Genomic DNA, 7,375 nt, shown 5'->3' on the forward strand with positions numbered 1-7,375 from the left:
TAGACAGGGGTGATGGTTACACAACCCTGTGAATGTACTAACTACCTCGGAATTGTACACTTTCAAAGGGTGAATTGTATGGTATGGGAGATAATCTCGATTAAAAGCATTGCACTGAAATATTCTTTATTTTATAAGCCCTAGAGATCTAATGCACAGTATAGTGAATATAGATAACAATATTGTATTATCATCATCAGATTTGCTAAGACTGGAACTTAATTATTCCGACCACTAAAGACAAATGATAATAATGGACCGCGACAGAGGTGTAACTATCACTACAGTGGCAATCATGTTACAATACATAAATGTATCAAATTAGCGTGTTGTACACCTTAAATTTACACAATGTTATATGCGAAATATTTTTCGAAGTTTTTTCACTTTGATTACTGAGATGTTGGGAGCCCCCTTAAATTTGCTCATGAGAATGCCTCACTCGCCTCACCCTAATCCCAGCTGCGTGGACACTAGGAGGTGGTGAGGATCTCAGATGGTTTTCGTGAGACTGGCCCAGGAAGAGACACACGAAGATCAGACTCCTCTAGACCTTGGCCGCAGGGCCTGCTTCCTTCCAGGAAATCACCGACACCACCACCTACCACCCCCAGTTGGGTACCTGCAGCTGCTGGTTGCATCCCCCAGCCAGGTCACTGCCCCAGGAGCAATGAAGGACTCAGCCAACACCCCACCCCATCCCAGCACAGTGAAGTTAAACCCAACAGGGAAGTTTAACTCCCGACAGACAGGGAATTCTGGTTTTAGCAGGATTGTTCACACAATCACACACACAATCACACACACACACACACACACATACACACACACACACACACACACACACCCTTACCCCAGCTATCACCTGGGGCCTCTTGAAACTTTGTATGGACAGATGAGGCTGTCAGATGTGTGGAAGAAAGGTGGAGGAGGGGGTACTGGACCAGGGGACAGGGTTCCAGATCAGGGGCTAATAGATTTTCCAGGAACCCCACTCACAGTTGATCAAGTCACCAAGCAATGGGTGGAAAAGCCCAGCCCACCTGGTTGGCAATCACCCCTCAGGGGGCAAGTCAGCTCCAGGGTCTCACTATCTTCCACCCACTTCTCACCAGTCCACGCCTCCCCCAACCCGGGTTGCCACCCCCTTCCTCCTGATGGGCACCCAGCATCCCTTTCTTCTCCTCCATTCTGACTGCCACCCCCCCTTAGAAACCCATGAATCTCTTTTGCAAGAAGCAAATCTGATCACACTCCTCTCCTGCTCAATATCCCTCCATGGCTCCCTATGGCCCTGGGGCTAAATAATTTTCCCAGAACCCCAATGAAGCCTGGACCAAAGCCCTGCTAACCCCCCATGGCTCCCCATTGCATTCTGCATTCCATTCCCAAATGCTTCTTTCATTCCCTGGAACTCAGCACTTTCCCTCCTGCCTCAGAGACTTTGCACAAGCTGCTGCCTCCACCTGGAACACTTTCTCTTCTCCCGTCTTTCCCTAGTTAATGCCTATATCCCTGCTTCAAATCTCAGCTCTGGGAAGCCCTTTATGACTGCCCAGGTGGGTCAGGTCCACCAGCACCAGGCATCAGTCCCACCTAACATTTATCAGGATTGTGCATTATGTCTGTCCATGTGACTCAGCCCAGGTCAGCCTCCCCCAGTGAACTGTGACTTCCAGGAGGTCTGGAAACTGGCACATAGTAGGTCCTCAACCAACACTTACTTGACAGTTTGATTGCTTTCTGCCCAGTAGAAGGAACAGATAATAAACACGAAAAGAAATAAGAATTTTAGATGGTAAAAATACACAATACTATATATTAAATAGATAACTAATAAGGACCTACTGTATAGCACAGGGAACTCTACCCAATATTCTGTAATCACCTATGTGGGAAAAGAATCTGAAAAATGGTGGATATATGTATATGGATAACTGATTCACTTTTCTGTACACCTGAAACTAACACAACATTGTAAATCAACTATACTCCAATAAAAACAATATGCCCCGAAGAAAATTAAACAGGGTGATGTGATGGGTGATCAGACAGGAAGGACCCAAGAAGATGAGGGAAGAGCATTCCAGACCGAGGGAACTGCAAGGGTAAAGGCCTGGAGGCAGGGCCCACTTGGTGTGCTTGGAGAACACAGTGGAGTGAGTGGGGAGAAAGAGGGAGGGAGTGAGGGCAGGTCGTGATATATTCCAATATGATATATTCCAAAAGTTTCATTGTTTGTGGCAAGAAGAGCCCAGGAAGATGGCTCAGCATCAGGAGAGGACAGATAAGCTTGGGGCAGGGCGGGGTACAAGGTGAGGGTCCCCACGAAGATCATTCATCAGGAAGGCTTAGAACCACAGAGCATCAGAACCTGACAAGGGAACCTGAGGCCATCTAGCGTGTCCCTGGCAGAGCCCGGATTCGAACCCAGGTTCCCTGTTTCCCGAATCCAGCTGGTCTCACTGCTCTCCCCTATTTCCTGAGGATCTGAAATTTGAATGATTCCTGGGTTTGACTAGGGGGACAGGAGGGAGGGCATGCTGGGTAGGGGAACAGCAAAGGTAGCCGTGTGGAAGCCACGGGAAAGCAAGGTGCAGGAAGTGGAGAATAATAACCACTAGCAAGTATCAGCCCTTCCTACCTACCAGACGCTGCTGCGCTAACCGCCCAGGGCGCGTTACCTCCTCCTCTTCTCCCTCTGAGGTTAGAACTATTATTATCTCCACTCCACAGAAGGGGAAACTGAGGCCCAGGGAGGTGATGCAAAGACCCCAGAAGCAGTGCAGAGCCCTCCTTCGCTTCGAGCCGCACACCCAGGCCCCAAGACAGGAAGACAGTGGCCAGGACAGCCCTGTTAGAGGGCGGGGGAGGGGCCGGGCCAAACCGCGGACAGGATTTCTCAGAATTTACAGTATGATGGGGGGAGGGGAGGTTGGGGACGCTCCCAGAACCTGCGGAGCCACAGGCGGAGAGGCGGCGGGAGAGAGTGGGTGGCGAGGGGGCCCAGCTCGCGCTTTATGGGAGAGGGCTCCGCTCTCCTCCATCCCCCCACCTCTTTGAGCCTCAGCCCCCGCAAGAGGGCTTAGGGGGCCACGTATGCGGAGACTCGAGGGGCTCCCTGCACACCAGGCTCTAGCATATGTGTGCAAGTGTGTGCTTCATGTCCCTACACAGACCCTAGCACACACATGTGCATGCATTTGTCACATCACACGTGCACACCCAGGCCAGTGTGTGTGTGTGTGTGTGTGTGTGCGCACACACACACACAAGTAAACTCAGGCAGACCCAGGCGTTTCACCCCCAGTCACCCAGGCATACCACAAAGTGGGGGGCTGGTGGAGTTCCCCTGAAGCAGGAGATAGATGGGCCCCAGACTGAGCAGCTGGAGTTTGTCCCCTGTGGACAGATATTCCAAACTAGCAGGAGCCAGAGAGGAGGCTGGGTCCTGCCCAGATAACAGACGAGACCACATATGTCTCAGTCTTGAGGTCAAGGAGACCTTCCTGACTGTACATGTGCAGAAAGGCTCCTTGGAGGTCAAAAAGGGACTGATGTCAACGTACCCATAGGCCTCTTCTCTAGAATCCATCTTGGCTAAGAGATGCGCTGTCACACATGGGAGGACCCTGAGATAAAACAAATTCGGACTCAGAACCAGGCAAAGCAAGAGGACGGGCCAGAGGAGACCCGGAAGAAATGCCCCATGTGAGTGACTGAAACTACCATGAGGGCGCAGCTCTTTCTCTGAGTCCGCCCACGTGTCTATCCACACATACCCTTTTTCCTCCTAATAAACACTTTACTTGTTTCACCACTTTCTGTCCCTTTGTGGAAATTTACTTCTACAGTGCTGAGAGAGGCCAGGGCCTTGTCACTGGCCACTGGTCCCTGGTGGTCTAGTGGTTAGGATTCAGCCCTCTCACTGCCTCGGCCTGACATCAATCTCTGGCCGGGGGACCAAAATCCTGCTTCAAGTTGCTGCAGGCCAAAGCCACCCTAGATCAGCCCCTCCCCCATCTCCCTGAGGGCGGTGTGCCCAGGCTGGGACCCGACAGGGGGCCGTGTCCTTCCACATCCCCTCTGCACTCTGTGCCCAGTTCCCTGGTCAATCTCTTCTTTTCCATCTCTCAGGGGCCCATCTGTCCTCTGTGCATGGCAGACTCAATGGCATTTTTTTTTTAATTGAGGTGAAAATTAACATTTTGTGTGTGTGTCAGGATTATTCCATTTTATTCTTTTTTTTCAACATCTTTATTGGAGTATAATTGCTTTACAATGGTGTGTTAGTTTCTGCTGTACAACAAAGTGAATCAGCTGTACGTATACATATATTCCCATATCTCCTCCCTCTTGCATCTCCCTCCCACCCTCCCTATCCCACCTCTCTAGGTGGTGAAAATTAACATTTTAAAGTGAACAGTTCAGGAGTATTTAGTGCATTCACAAGGTTATGCAACCACCACCTCTCTCTAGTTCCAAAACATTTTCATCTCCCCAAAAGGAATCCCTGTGCCCATTAAGTAGTCACTCCTGACTCCCCCCAGCCCCTGGCAACCAGCCACCAACCTGCTTTCTGTCTCTGTGGGTTTGTCTATTTTGAATATTTTGTATAAATGGAATCATACGACACGTGGCCTTTGGTGACCGGCTTCTCTCACTCATGTTTTCCAGATCTCGGTTCAAATGCCACCTCCTCCGAGGGACCTTCCCTGACCTCCCCCCGCCCCCAAATGCCTCAGCCCACAGCCCTCAGCAGCATCTGACATAATCTTGATCATCTATTTGTTCACTCAAAGGCTGTCCCTCTCCTCAAAGACACAGGCTCCAAAGGGCAAGGATTGGTTTCATCCTCTCTGAAAAGTTGTCAGTGACGGAATGAATGACCCACGTGACACTGTCCTTCCTTGTCTCTCTCTGCCCCATAACGTGGCCTCAATTTCCTTGTCAATCGTCAGATTCAATTCGACAGTATTTATCACGCACCTGCTCTTTGACAGATCCTGTCCCAGATACTTGGGCTCCTTCAGGGAACACAACAGACGGGCCCCCTATTCCCATGGCACCTTCATCCTCGAGGTGGAGACAGACAAAACTGGTGACACAGGATTCAACTGCAGTTGAAGTTGTTACTAGGAGGATCAACTGTTCTTATCCAATTCGTTTATTCATTCAACAAATACTTATGGAATACCTACTGTGTGTAGGATAGACGTAAAGAAGCAGAGGCATTTTAGAGTGGGTGTTCAGGGAAAGTCTCCCCTAAGAAAGTAGTGCTTGAACCAAGACCTAAAAATGGAAAAGGAGAGCTTTTGGGGTTTGGGGGGGATTTTTTGTTGTTGTTATTGCTGTTGTTTTTTGGCCATGCTGCATGGCATGTGGGATCTTAGTTCCCCGACCAGGGATTGAACCCATGCCCACTGCAGTGGAAGCACGGAGTCTTAACCACTGGACTTCCAGGGAAGTCCCCAGGAGAGGCATTTAAAGACTGAGGGAAAAGCATTATAGGCAGAGGGAACAGCAAGGACAGAAACCTGAGGCAGAAAAGGATTTCAAGGAAGAGAAATTTGGCCATGACACCAGTGCAGCGATGAGGGGGTGAAATGGCCCATTTGGTGTTGGCTGTTTGATGTTAGGCAACGTGTATAACTGCTCCAAACCTCAGTTTCCCTGTCTGTTAATGAGGATAATAATAACGAAGTCTTTGCAGAAGGTGAAACAAAATCCAAGGCAGAGGGACTGGCTCAAACCAGGCAGCTGGGAAATGAGCCCACTTGTCCTGGGTGACAGACCCTCAGGGGTCACAGTAATTGTAGAGCAGATGTAAACCTCTACCTCATTTTCACCCCCTGGTCTTGTATAGCCATCCTCCCACTGTTGCCAGGTGGAGCCAATTATCTCCAGCTTATCTCCAACTCTTCCAGTTTACCTGAGCCCACTCAACCTCACCTTCTCCTGCTCACTAACTTGCTGACCTCCCCCCAGCCTTGGCATGCCCTGCAACTTTCTCACCGAATACACACATACCTGACAGCCCTCCCTCCCACACTTGTCCAAAATGGGTTTTTTTGGAAGGCAGTTTTATAACGAAGAAAAGAAAAACATGTGCATTTACCTTCCATGAATCTGCCTCATGGAGCAGCTTTACCTGCTTCACCTCTCATATCACAGAAAGGGTTAAAAACAGGGAGAGGATAAGCACCCTGGCTCTAAGGGCAGGGGACGTGTGGCCATCTGTGGGAAGATTAGTCACAGCAACACTGTGGTTAGTCACCCCCTTTCTCAAGACAATGAGCCAGTTCTCTTGTGCTTGTGTGGTGGCTTTATTTATTTTCACTCAGCCTCACACACCACAGGATGGAGTGGGGTGGGGAGGAAGGACAGTTACAGCAGAATTATGCTCAGAAACTCCCCGGCACCCCCGTCTCACTCAGAGAGGAAGCCAGAGTCCTCACCTCGACCCACAGGCCCTGTGTGACCTGCCCCCCATCACCTCCCTGTCCCCACCTCCTCCCACTCTCCCCCCTCCATCATGGCCTCAGCCACATGAGCTTCCTCTATGTTTCTCCAACTCAGCAGGCATGGTCCTTTCTCAGGACTTTGGCACAGAGAGTTCTTTTTGCCTAAGGAGGGCTCTTCCCCCAGCACATGTATAGCTCCCTCAAGTCTCTGCTCAAGTGTTACCTTCTCAACAAGGACCTACCTGATCTCTCGATTTCAATTTTTATAACTCACCCAAAACTACCTCTCCCAAGCCCCCTACTTCTTTGGTCTCCATGACACTTATCACCAGTGATCCTACTATACGTTTTTCTTGTTTATTTTTTTATCTGCCTCCATGACACTTATCTCCATGACACTTATCATGGAGATAAGTGTCATGGAGGCAGATAAAAACATAAACACATGTTTATTTGTTCTCCATGACACTTATCACCAGTGATCCTACTATACGTTTTTCTTGTTTATTTTTTTATCTGCCTCCCTCACTAGGCTGCCAGCACCACAGAGGCAGGAACCATATCTGTTCTGTTCATTGCTCTTTCTCCAGTGCCTGGAACATGGTATGTGATCAATAAACATTTTCTAAAGGAGTAAAGGAATTTTTTAAATGAGTGAATGAACAGTTATTATGACTGAGCCATAAGTTTAGCCCCAAGCCCCCCGGTGGCCAAAACAAAAATGGAAACAGGATTAGTTATATTCTCTATGAGGATGAAACAAGCCAGTTCCCAGGGAAAGGCATGTGCCCAGCCATTTATGTACTTCTCAATTAATCTTCACAAGACATCCCTGCAGGATGAGCGTGTTCAGAATACCCATTTACAGATTACAGCTGGTCCTGCCCAGCTCCCAAACCCATCTGTTAACC

This window comes from Globicephala melas, chromosome 3 (assembly GCF_963455315.2).
Source record: "Globicephala melas chromosome 3, mGloMel1.2, whole genome shotgun sequence".
Lineage (NCBI taxonomy): Eukaryota > Metazoa > Chordata > Mammalia > Artiodactyla > Delphinidae > Globicephala > Globicephala melas.